The following is a 14156-nucleotide window of genomic DNA, read 5'->3' as shown; positions in this document are numbered from 1 at the left end:
AAATCACAACTAAAAAAAACATCCTGCTACAGCAAATACTGACTGGCAAAAGAAAGAGTGAGTATGCCCAGAGCTCTCAGATCGTAAGTGTGGAGAGGTTACTTTTTAAGCTTGAGTTAATGATTCAGAGATCCTTTCTGCATCTGACCTGTTAAATAAAGGTTAATGAAGTGATCTGTATAAAATACTGGATTATTAATTATTGCATTGAAAGGGATTAAAATCTAAGTCAATAGGAATGGTAGGTGCTGTTTCTAAATAGCTGATTTCATAGCAGTGAAAATCATTGTAAGGCACATTATCTGGAAGAAAATATTTAAACCAGAAAAAGAAATTATTATTGGGAAGCAATTCATTTTCAAGGTAACGAGGAAATAATGCTGGTTAGAAATAAACTGGGATAGAAAAGAACTGCAGCAAGAAAAATGCAATCTGAAGGCAGTGTAAAAATATGTATATATTTGTGTGTATGTATATACATCCAAATAGATAAAAAGTTCAAGCTATTGGATGTAAATACAATCAGAAGGAATCTGAGAAATTTAGAAAACTTAATAGGTGGTAAGAACTATAAACAGAGGTGTAATTAGCTAAGTTAAGGCAACAAAAAAATGTTTTTTGAAGGATAATAGGAGTCGATATTACACAGCGTGTTCACAGTCAAAAAGTTACTTCAATTAACAGTTTTTTTAAAAATTGTTATTATTACTTCTACACAATTCAAAGGGGAAATAGAATCACTGCTATTTAATCAGGAATTTTAGAAGCAAGATGATTGTACTTTTTTTAAAAATTCAAATTGCATTGATAAAGGTGACAGTAACGGTAGAACAGGCTTTCCTAATCCACTTGATTTGCTATTACCTTTGTACTAAGAAATCAAAATGGCATGCATTAAATAAATTAAAAACCAGATATTTGATGAATTTCAAAATTATTAGGGAAAAGCTATCAAATGCATTGATGTCTTGTAGACGGGAAGAAACTTTGGCTCTTCTTTTTGTAAGTGTCCCACTTTTTTTGGTAGTGTCCTGGATGACAAAATAAACTTGCTGCTTTAGATATTTGCAGGTACCTTAAGGATGAATACTACAATTGAAAAGGACTTACTGTTGGTAAAAGAGCAGTCATGACTGGTAAATTTACAGACAGGTTAATTGGTATTATCTCAGAAGGGACAAAGAACAAGCCATATGTCATATCAATATATAGACATATCTTTGTATATTGCATATACAAAGATTTCAGACCATACTTAAAAATAGTCAGCTTTGTTGTGGAAACTATTGGAAGTCATGATGGGATGGGACAGTTCCTAATGTGACTCTGAAGCCAAGAGAGCTTATTTAGTTGGAGTGGAGCGGTTATCTTAACAGTGTCTTTGTTTTTAATTCAACTCCTACAGAAGTATACTAACTAGTTCTTATGTGTCAATAGTTCAAGAAAGATGCTGATAAACTTCAGAGTATTTAGAGAATGAGAATGACCAAAGGTCTAGAAAACTTCCTCTGTGGTGAAAGATTCAAGAAACTTGATGTGATTAGCTTATCAAGGGGGTGATTAAAGGTACCTGCCTAGGAAAAAGATATCTGATAACAGGGTTAATCTGCAGTCCACCAGAAGTAAATCGCCCAAACTCTGGAAATTGAAGCTATGAAAGTTCAGACTTGGGTAGCAAATTGTTGATGGTGAAGGTAAATAAGGTTTGGTAAACTGTTTTAAGAATTATCACATATATACCATCAAGATTATTCTACTCTGTGTACTGTATTTTGAAATGAAAGTGCTTAGTTCAGAGAAACCTTGTAAGTTCTTTTATTTTGGAAGCCAAAGTGGGTATAGTTACTTGTTACAAAATATTTTCTCCAGTACAACAAACCTGAGAAGTAATATTAATAAAATCTCAGATGTCACTGTTCAAAATATTTTTTGTTACACAGTAATCCTTCATAATACAAAAGGATTAGGTTCACTGATTTACAGCAGTGCAGTTTGTACTTAAGCGTTACACCAAGCTAGTGCAAAGATCCACCTACCGCAGTATCCTGTCTTCAAAACCAGTCATAAGCACGTGTCTAGAAAAAGGAATACAAGAGGGTGGATATGTACTGATACTTCCCCAGGATGCTTTTTACTTCCTGGACCAGAAGTGGTGCATTTTGAATTTTTCTCCCCCTAAAAACTCATGTACATTTTTATCAGCTACCATATCCTAAGGCTTTCCACAGCTTCACTATGTCTTGTCAGAAGAACCACCACCTTATTTTGAATCAGCCACAACTCTTCATTTGATGATCGCTTGGCCTTGTACTGGAAGAGAAATTTCTTATTTACTCTTCTTCAGTCGTATTTCATTTTTAGACATTCTATTTTTCTATCTTGCTTACTTGCTCTTCAAATAGTTGTTCTACATTTTTGAGCTTCCTATTACTCATCTGATGTTATGGTCTCTCATCTTTTGAAAGAAGAGGGGACCAGATCTGAATAGTAATCAAGATGACCAGGTGAGTTTCCTGACTGCTTGCCAGTGAGAAAAAACTCGATCATCCTCTTTGAAATATTTTCTGAAAAGTTATAACGACCTCAAACTTGTATCACAACCGAAGAAATTCTCTTATGGAGCCAGAATCTTCCTCTTATGGAGAAAATAGACTTTTGCAGCCACAGTAATTTCTCAAAACAGCTGAAGGCTCATAATCTCAGAAAATAAGTTTTGATGCATTCTATGCTGACAACAGATAATTACGATAAGGAATATTTCATAGAATTTTGTTTTCAATGCATATTTAAATAATCTAAGCTAAATTCTTACCCAATACAATGATGTTGCTGAAATCACTGTGATGATGGATGACCAAAGGAATGTTACTAAAAGCCACTATCAGCAAAAAACTTTTGATTTGGATGTTAGCAGAAAAAAGTTGCATGTTGAAAGCATGGATACTGTTTTCTGTCATTTGTCATCTTTGCCAGTGTACATCGTTATATGAGAGAAGCACTCCATTACTAATTTTTTCCTAACTAGGACAGCTCATAAGGTTTCTCACTGTGGCAACACATTCAGATTAGAAGGGAAATGAGCACTTACCATCTACCACAAGGGTTTTGTAATAATTCAAACTGGGCTTCTAAATTGTCTTTTGAATTTTAGGTATAAGAAATAAGGGAATATATGTTGAAATTACAGGATAAGTACGAAATGCACTGAATGCACCAAAGCGTGTATTGAAGGCATATCTATATTTTAGCAGACTCATGTTGAGCCTACTTGGCTTTTGGTTCAAACACTTTTCTTGACAAAATTATTCCTGTGGGTAGTTAAGAAAATGAAAAGCGAAGAACACTAGCAAAGAAGGGTTTTGGTCATCTTGAAACTTTATTAGCAGGGACACAAGCGTGGCAGAGTCTCTCTGAGTTCGAAGTGCCAGTCTTCTGCTGGGGCAGATAACCAGGCTGTTACACAAAAAATGTTGAGACAAGTTCACATGTGTGAAGATTTACTAGCGAGGATCTGTGGCTGATGGCACGTATTGACTCTAATGGTGAAAGTTACTTGTGGGGAAAAATGGAAAAAAGAAAGGAGAGGAGAGGGAATGAGAGAGAAAGGGCAAACTCCCCCAGTGACCAGCTGGGAGGAGAAGCACCAGGGGCACCCCAGGCGAGCATCCTTCCCTGTGTGTCCTCTCTAGTGCAGCAGGTGTTTTCCCCCATAGTATTTTTCCCACAGTAACTATGTAGTTTTCTTCAGGACCCACTCAGACTCCCAGCTGATTGTTCCTGCATATGATGCTGTTAATGCTGACTGGAGCATGCTTAGATCAGCAGAAGGTGCTGCACGCTGCTTGGCTGTTTAGCTCTCTGCATGCATATATCGCTTGCCCAAATGTAAAACAAGCTACAATGAAGGGCTAAGAAAAGAGGGGAAGGAAGGAGTGACCAGTGGCAGTCGCTTCCCATGAGAACCACCATAACAACACTGTTGGGGTTTGCAGGTACAAGGCCATGGGAATAACAGCACAAGAGCAATTGCGTGAGAACCGCAGGGGAAAATACTGCCACAGAGGCTCTAGAAAACACTCCCTGGCAGCTTGGGTGAAGGGATACAGAGCCGCAGCTAAAGGGCTCTTAGCCGTACAAAAGGCAAGGCACCAAAAGCACTGTGTGGAAATACCTCTTGGTCTTTGTCATGAACAGATGTGTTTAATGTATCTCTAGTTGTCTGTAAGATGTTTTTCCCCTTCTGAAGTCTAGTTATGACGTTCTACAGTCACTTGATGCACTTGCTGCTACTTGTCATTGAGTAACATTACGTTAGCTGCATTAGTATTCAGTCATGAGATTATACCATCTCTTGGTTTGAGCCTGGTAAGCTCCATGATTTTTTCTTTAATATATTTTTTTTCCAATTTGGACATTGCTATTTGTTTCCGTATCCTCGTTCCACTTGACATCGTCCTTTCACTTCTTCCTAAACAGTTGTCCTTACTAAAAATGGAGTGAATTACTCATTTACTTTTAAAGCCATATATTGATTGCCTTTAATTTTGTCCCCAACCTCACTATGTAAAACCTTCCTTGTTCATTTCTGTATTTAGTAGTTGTATCCATATTTAGCTATTTTAAAGTGAAAATGAAATATGTCTTAATGGTTACCGACCAAAGGAGGTAAACTCTTTTGAAGGATATAAAAAAAACATAGAAAAAGAGTTTTAAAACTTGGTGACTTAATTTCATTTTGATTTAAATCAAAGAACCATGAACAAGAAAAAAAAGCATCCTTTGTATACCACAATCGATATTTATGCATAAAGGTGTTTGAAAGATGTAGAATGCTTAAGAGGGAACATTAAAAAGGGCAATTTAAATAATTCTTTAGAACTTCAAATAAACATGAGGGTTTTTTTAGATTTTACAAGCTGAATTGGCAATCTTGGTTGAGACAGCAGTGAAAATTTTATCTTTTTATTCCACAGCAAACGGTAGAGAAGTGATAAGCCTGATGTGTAGGGTTTTTTGGTTTTGGGTTTTTTTGTGTGTGTGGATGTGTGGATACTCAGTACAGGGATTTTTTGCTTTTTACATGCATAATTCACGAACTGCTGCAGGGATTCAACCAAATCCAAACATGCCTGTACAAGACAAATAAATAAATAAACATTGTTTGGTTTTGAGCCAGTAAGTACATTAGGAAGTTTACATTTTGAATATGATAAATTACGAGAGGAACAATAAAACTTATTAAGAATGACATTTTAACTCCGATTTTTACACAAAATTGTCTGATTGCCAGGGTGTTTCTGTCCATACAAAAAGATTGCAAAGCTTTACAAAGAAGGCAAGTCAAGGATGTATTTTTCCCCCTTTTTAAAAAAGATTTGCTATCTTTTTGTAATCTTACCCCTCATATGATTACCAAACCCCAAGATTTAATGGACTCTGAACAAGATTTGTTCATCTTTATTAACATATTTTATTGTGGACTTGGTTTTTTTTCTTTGGGAATTCAGGTATTTAAAATTACTCAATAAAATTAAAAATATAACAAGGAAGGGGAATGTAATCTACACTTCAGATAGGGAGGTTGGTTTTTTTAACACTTTTGACACTTCTACTGAACTGAGGACTGATTGCCATTGAAATCAGAGTACAAGATTGTTCCTTTAATCAGGCTGTCCCTAGTGGAGATCTGATTTTGGGTTTTGCCCTAGATCATAAACTTGGTGAGCTCAGCTGTTCATTTGCAACATACCAACCCAGAAAGAACTCTAAGAGAACTGTTTGAAGAAAACATGATGCTGATGATATTAAGCCTGCGTCACCATATAAAATTGGTAAAGAAGGTATACCTAGTGTGTGTGGGGGAGAAGGTGACACTGAGAGAGAGAGAGAGAGAGAGAGATGTGAGTTTGTCCCTGAAAAAAGACAAGCAATGGAAAGAATGTATTGCTATTATAGTTGCTTTTCAAACAGGGGGGTAAAGAATAATACCAAAAGGCCCGTTCTTTCTGCAGATGTCACACTTCATTATATTCAGGCTAGTTGCCCAGGATAGATTAATTCGATTTAGGTATTTAAAGTTCATTGGAAAATAATATAATACTTCCATTCTTAAGGATTAGATACTATTATGAGGTTCTTGTAGTTCTTTTTTCATATTAAACAATATGAGTATAATCATCAACAAATATAGCTATAGGTATTATAAAATCAAGCTTTAACCCATTCCATCTTTGGATTGTGTGATGACTTACTCATTTAAACCAGTCCATTATACCTTGGTAGTAAAAAATTCATTCAAGTAGATAATTATAAGAGTAACAGGAAAATCTGGCAGGAAGCAAAAGCAGAAAAAAGAACAGTGGTTTCAAACACTGAAGAGTTGGCACAAAAAATTATTTGCGACAGCTAAACACAGAATAAGGACAAAGACAAGCAACTCTTGTTCACTGTGTTCCCACAGATGATCTCAGAAGCACAACAGCTTAGCAGGAGCTTCTCGGTACACACAGCAGGGTCTGGCTGGTACCAAGAATATGCTGCCCGAGAGGCCATGCGAGGGCACTGTCAGCCTCTTCCACTTCACTGCAAGATGTCCTGAGTGAACCCCAAGATGGGACTCTGAGTTACAGTGTATTGCAGTGCTGGATACTGGATAGCATCCTCTTGAGCAGAATGACAGAGCTGGAAAGAGTGTTTTCTTGTTTTAAATAGGTAAGAAGGAAATAGAAAGTTAAGAGACAGGAGTGTGCAAAGGGAACGGTGCAATGAAAAACAAGTTAGATGAGCGAGAGAGAGAGGAGAATAACGTGTGAGGGGAGAATAAGCAAGCTTTGCCATTTGGCCTGGGACTCACCTCCAGTGATGCCAATGAATGTCCTGTCCTGACTCCGTACTAATCAAAGCTGGCAGAATTCAGATACAGGGGAGCACAAAAGGCCAGAAGCGTCTTCCTCTTATGCAGGGAAATACTCTCTCAGAAATGGGAACCAGACATCATGACAGTATAACCTAAGCCACAAATGCAATTTTAGTCTCAGACGCAGAGCACTGAACAATTGATAAAGTCAAAAGCTACACTGGACTTAAAAAATTACTGGCTATGAGTCAAGTATGATAAATACAGTTCATCTGGGACAGCACCTAGAATTTAATATGCCAAAAATGGGTTCTATAAGCAGTAGTTGGATAATACTTCACTTCAGAAAAACAGGCTCTGAAAGAATATGGAATGAAGTGAGGAAAACTCAGTAACATCTGAAGGATCCACACTGGAAGGTAAAGAGATACTTAAAAGTGTTGAGTAATCAATACTTGGAAGTCATATTGAAAACCTAAAATATCTGAGAAAGGAACAGAAATAATTGTGGCTTAGTAGAATTAAGAACACACTGAGAACATTAAAATGCAAAAATAAGGAAAGTGGCTGAACACTATTATTTAGTATTAATGTTGTAGAATAAGCATGAAGAATGAAATAGAGAACCAGTAAACTGATGACAGCAACCATGAAAGGTAGATTTTCTAATTGGAAGGAGAGACCGAGAAAAAGAGAAGCTAGTCACCACATAAAGAGGCCTAAATGTGTATTATTAAGGCTGGAGATGTGGTGTGAGGTGGCTTGTTATTTACAGAGGATAAATACGGATTTATTGCAAGTAAGTATTGGTTTTGAGAGGCAAGGGGCTAAAATCACCTAAGAAACAGTCACACCATTTAAGAGAAAAACTAGAAATATAATAGTTCATAGTAGCGACCAAATCTGTTGCTGTGGTTTGACTTTCCATACGAGCTCGCTCTCTTCTCTGTAAGACCAGTAGTCTTGCTCCTGTCAGCTGTCCGTGCTCCTACTTACCCTACGTTCTCTGCTTGTGTGCAGTTTAATGCTAGTGTGTGCCTCTGTCTGGCGGGATGTATGTCAGGGTAGGTTTCTTGCCCTGAAATTATTGCTAGAAATAGCTAAAACTTGTTGGCAGTCCTGTATAATTGTAGTGGAACGCAGCTCAGGAGAAGAGTTGCAAAAATCTCAAGCAGTGAGAGGTGATCTGAGTATGGGTCCCTCTCATTTTCTTTTCCATTCTAACACTAACTGAAATAGCCTTGGCAGCTTAAAAAGTGCATGTGGAGAAAATGTGTCAGAGGGCTTGGGTATCTGTTGAGAACGTGGGCCAACTTACTTACTACCTGAAACTATACGGTGCTAGCAAAAGGTGGAAGAAACAAGTACAGAAATTCTGTGCAGAGATCTGAGATGCAGTAGAGTGAGAATAGATACAGCCTTAGTTAAATTATCTGCAAAGTATCTAATGTTGAAAAAAACCCTGCTCAACTCTCACTTGATGCTAGGAAGATTAATTAAATATTTGATACAATGCTTGAGGTTTCTTAGATGGCACAATAATTGTCTGAAGGGAGAGAAAAATGAAGAAACAATATCCCAAAGCCCCTATTTTGAGAAAATCTTCAGAAATCTTTTTAAAGATGTGGCAGAGTAACACCTAGTAAAACAGTTTGATAAAGGATATACAACATGAATTCAGGCAGAAGAGGTCATGCTGAACTAATCTGTTTGAGTTCTTTGAAGATATTAGTGGTAAGAAAGATAAGGAAAATTTAGAGGATGTAGCATCCTTACATTTCAAAAAGAATTTGACAGGCTTTCACATTGGAGATAAATGCCTATGGAAAGAACTCTGGAGTAGGAGGTAAATGAAAGTGCTGGTAGAAAATGATTTGAAAGCAAGGAAATGGGAACTTTGTGAGTTTCAGAGAAGTTGAATGACATTCCCCTGGTCATTCTGTTTTATGAAACTTGGACAATAGAACCAAATATGTTTTTATTAATTTTTAAAATGGTTGAAGAAAGAGAGCAGAAGTTACTCAGGGTTATTAAATCAGTTTCTCAAAACTTGAGTCATTGGGATTAAGATTTGTCAGGTAACTGTTTATGTTCACACTCAGATAATCTCCTGTTACATGATCGCACCACAATTTTCCACAGCATTTGTCGTCTTTAATGTATAAAGTGTTTAGTATTCACTTGGCTATTCAGTAATTTGCTCTACCTTCACTCAGCTTCAGGTCCTATTAATTATTACCACTTGACTTGTGGTTTGAGATAGATTTTTAAATTTCCTCATTGGCTTTTCCATGACAGTTTCCAATAGCACACACTACTACAGTGGAAGAATAGAAGTTCTGTCTTTCAGTGATGGGGAACTGAGGCACTGAGCAATTACAGTCAAAGTTGTCTGCTTATTTTGTATTATCAGACTGAGGTGCCTAGAACATGACCTTTTATTGTACTTAATTTATACAGCATTTTATATAGTCAAAGCACAACTTCTATTTACTTAGGATGAAGCAGTAAGTGAGGAACACACAACTTGTGATGACTGCCTCTGAAAAGCTTTAAATTTATTTAAGTTTACATTAGTCTAGTACAGCATTTGACTGCCTGATCTAGAAAAGCTTTACATTTATTTAAATTTACATTAGTCTAGTACAGCATTTGAGTGCCTGATCTGGCTATCCTGTCTATTCATGCGTTAAAACTAAAGGAAAGACTGTAAATTGGAACTTCCTCAACAAATAAGGAAGAAAATAGTCTCACTGACTGCAGAACTTAGATATCCCCAGGATATGCCCAACCCATTCTTTGAAGGGTTGAAGCAGATTTCCCTTGTTAAAAAAAGAACTACTGTAATTCATTGAACCTATTTTGGTGATAACTCCTAATTTTGAATGAGTTGTTTTGCAATCTTGATAATAGCATTTTGATGTATCTTTCCTCTATTTATAGATGGGAAAGTTTTCCAAAGGTAAATGAGAAAGTACCTTTCAGTATGTGGCAACATGCTGACACCTATAGAGCTGGAACCGTCACATCCCCTGCACAAGCTTCTCATAGTGAAGCTAAGGAGGCAACTGACAGCAACTGCAATTCTATGCATAGATCAACACGGAGGACATATGTATTTCTTAGGTATTTCCTGGCAGATGGATGAAATACTGATGATGTTCAGGAGTGCATGGAGTCTTCGAAGGCCTACATGGGATTATGTGATTAGTGTGCACAGGCACAAACCACGTAAACATGATGTGGTTGAGAACTGTTGTCTTCTGGTATTAGGCAGGGCCAGTTCATAAGCAGGATGAGATGCCTCTTTCTGATTGTGAGCTGCTGAATGAGATGCGGCACATCTTTTCTCTTTGCACAGCCTTGTGGCTTGCCATCACTACTTTATTCCATTACTGCTCCTGTCACTACTTTCTTCAAAAGTTTGTTTTCTACAGGTAGCAGAGCTTATACAAGACAGAATACGAGATGACGTATTAGGTCTTTGCCGATGTCTCTTGCTGATGTATTTCTCCTTCCTACTATCAATCACCACCTTTGTTCATTAGAAATTACAAATAATAGAGCTTATTTGCGTTACCGGTTGAAGTGTTGGAAATAAAGCTTCTATTACTGCAGTTCTGACTAATGTCATTTATGTCGCAGCACTCCCTTTAAAACAATTTTCAAACTTCCTGGTTTTCTTAAATTGAAGTTTGAAGAAAAAATCTGTACAGATTGTTTAGAGGGATTATCATACTTAGATCTGACAAACATAAAAGGAACTGTTTTGTTTCTTTCAGAAAAGGTTTTTGTAGTGTGTGATGTCTTTCCCTTATAGGACTTACTGAAGTTGAGTTTTTCGTGAAGCCACCTAGTTGCGTGGTATGGGGAGCTGAGCTTTGGTTTCCTTCTCCTTCACTTCCCTAGACACATGTATGTTACATATGAGGGAGTATAAGAGGTTTTCTTCATCAGAATGGCCCAAGGGAAGCTTAAAAAAGACAGGAAGGTAGAATTAGGAAAGGCAGCAAGTAGTCTTCTGTTTTCCCTGTCAGAAGGGGGAATAACAAGTGTGGAAGAATCATGCTAATTGCTCGTGGTGTCAGTGTAGTCCACTTGAGTAAGAAAGGCTTTCAAGTGAGGAGGATGGAAGAACACCACTCTGTTCTAAGCACTTCAGAGTTTTCTGTGATAATTTTGGTTCATACTCAAATGTAGCTGATAAAGACATGTTTAAAATTTTCTCGAAAATCTTGATTTATTCATTCAGGTATCTTGTGGAGACATAAAAATTTAGGTGAAAAGCATAGGATTTCTTTCTTTCTGGAAAATTCCCCTTTAAAGTAGCATTCTGTTAATTGTAACAGTAGTAGATGCTAGAAGTGGTAAGGAGGGGTATTACCTGACCATTTCTCCTGTCAGATTTTTTTGAAAATGTTCCTTGAATCTGATACCTGTCATGCCTAATTTATATCTAACACTATTATTTTGCAGGGGGAAAACACTTCTGTGTTGTGAGGGTGACTGAGCACTGGCTCAGAGAGGTTGTGGAGTCTTCCACCTTGGAGATATTCAGAAGTCGTGGTCCTGGGCAACCAGCTCTAGGTGGCCCTGCTTGAGCAGGGGGTTGGACCAGATGACCTCCAGAGGTCCTTGCCAACCTCAACCTTTCTGTGATTCTGTGGAAAGGTATGAAAATCAGTTCAGCTGCTGCTGATTTCTGAAATGGGATGTGACACTTCTGTTTCAAAAGATAATATGGTACAGTTTTTAAAGTGCATAGTACTAAAGTCTCTAAAGTTAGAAAGAGCCATACAATCACTGCTGAGAACATGCTTTTTTGCATGTTGAGGAGAGAGGAAATGGTAACACTTGTTTTCACAAAGTCAGTGACACATTTTCTGCTTACTATTTCTCCTGTTATTCCTGCATACTTTGCATAAATGGTCCCATGGTAATGTGATGTAACCGCTTTCAGTTTCTACAATAAGAAAATGCTGTTTCTTACTTCGAAAGAAAAACTGTTGGATATTGCATCATCATCTTCCACTCTGAAGTCCAGGCCTGGCTGGAAGAAAGCAGTGTTTTTAGCATTATGCTGGTTAATAATCATTCTGCTTAACTCCATTGAAATGTTGTACCTTCCTTGTCATTGTCCCTTCCAATAAGTCTGTAGACTTTGTCTCCTTGGAGTGCAACATCTGGAAGAAAAAGACTCTCTTTCGTATCTTTAAATTGAATCTGGCAAACTCGAACTCTGATTTTAATTGAAGCCCCTTGGAACTCATATAATAACAAATGGTGTATTACACTGCTGTTACTATGTCAGCACAGGATGAGCAGGAGATACAAACATGTAAACCGAAGTGGGTTTTTTTGGTTTTTCAGAAGCTTGATTTCATCTAATTGTTGGTTGTGGTTAACATTGGGTTTAGCAGTATAAATAAAAGAGATCACTTCTCCTTCAAGCTTCTGATATTAAGTCATGGATACCTGTTCCTTGACTATCATCTAATCCATATCTTTTGTTGTAAAATCTTTATCTGTCCAACTTAAATTGTGTTTCCGTCTTTGCAATGAGTTCTGTCACGAGAGAGATTATTCCCTGCAAAATATTATTTTACTGCAATGTATAACAGGCTAAACAGGGCATGATTTTTTACACTTATGTGGCATATCTATCTCCCGGTTTATTTAATGCAGGAACTGAGTTAATAAATAAAGGAATTGAAAGCCATAATTTTCTGAAAAAAGAAGATTCTGTATAAAACATACAACTACTCAGAAATATGTTAGAATTATCTGTTTATATGTTACTTTCTGAAAAAAGAAGATTCTGTATAAAACACACAACTACTCAGAAATATGTTAGAATTATGACTGTTTATATACTGTGTTCCCTTGCTTCGAGGCACATTTGCTATGGATTTTTCCCTGGGGCAACTGAGGTTTAACATTCTTAAAATTACAAATTGGCAACAGAATGCACAGACAGAAAGACAGTGTGCATTTTTACAATAGACATGAATCAAAAGTGTCAATTGTAGGTGTTTGAAAAAAGGAAAAACAGATGTGGGGTCATGTTGTGAGGAAGCATTGGCAACTTGAAAGCCTTGAAGATGCTGTAGTTACTGAATCTAGAAAATCTGTTGTGTTTACTTCTTTATATTCATCTAAAAAGCTTAAAGTGACAGTCATGCTTGGGTCCTTGAAGTTGAGTCATTAAGAGATCTTCTTGAGGGCTTGGACAGTTTGACCATTTGTATGGTCTTTTAATGTTGAGTTCTGTGCTATCACATAAGCAATGCTAGTATTTATCATAAGTTACAGTGATAAACTCTATGAATTAAAATTGTCAGTCACACCACCATTTTGATGAGTCAATGAAAAGATAGTGCTGTTAAATAAGTATTTGTGTTGTAATTGTCCAGCTTGAGTCATTACAAGTCTATTTCAAGAATTATCTGTGTAACAAGTTTTAGGGTATGGGTTTGGGGAATTGGTTTGGCTTGTTGGTTTTGCTTTTCGCAAAATGGACAAGGCAGGGAAAGGGAAAGAAGGGAAGCAGGGAGGAAGGGAGGGAGGGAAGGAAAGGAAAAGAAAAGAAAGAGGTAGGAAGGGAGGGAGGGAGGAACTGGAACAATCAGAAGCCTTGGGTCAGTCATTGGTCTTCAGTTAGAATTTTGGAGTGCTTTCATTCAGATGGTATTTAATTTACTCTTTCACGCTGTTTTCAGATGTTAAAAAACTGATTTTTGCCTTACTGAAAAAGATGTATATAAAAAACAATCATCCTTTGTCATTTTTCCTCAGTAAAAACAGGAAGATATCTTTGCAGATTTCAGACTGCACCTCTGTGCATTGACTATGTGAAATGAATGTCACATCCTATATTCATTCTGGTTTGTACTTCACAATTTATTCAGGTTGTTAAAGTTTTGGAATTCATTGCTAGTGCTCTGGTTCTTCATATTACCACAGGACAAAAGGAATGACCTCTATGGGTGATTTCATTTTATTGTTGTTTTCTACATGGGTTGATGATGGCAGCCCATGGGGCTGAGACACTAAAGCTTAAACAGTAAAGCTCTCTTCAAGGATGAAGCAGTAAAAAGTGAGGCGATTTTTTCTTTCTTTATAAATAAGGAAAATGGTTAGACTTGATGAGTTTTAGCAATGAAATTGGTGAGCTGGAAAACTTCAGTCAGGTGAGAGGGCCTTCTCCAGTCAATTTTTGGAGGCTGCTTGATGGAATATGTCTGTTTAAATAGAAACTGAGAGTGTAGAAGGAAGAGTTAATTGAGTATGTCATCTTTGT

The sequence above is a fragment of the Aptenodytes forsteri genome, unplaced genomic scaffold (assembly GCF_000699145.1).
Source record: "Aptenodytes forsteri isolate BGI_AS27 unplaced genomic scaffold, ASM69914v1 Scaffold322, whole genome shotgun sequence".
Lineage (NCBI taxonomy): Eukaryota > Metazoa > Chordata > Aves > Sphenisciformes > Spheniscidae > Aptenodytes > Aptenodytes forsteri.
Note: the sequence above shows the minus strand (reverse complement) of the source record.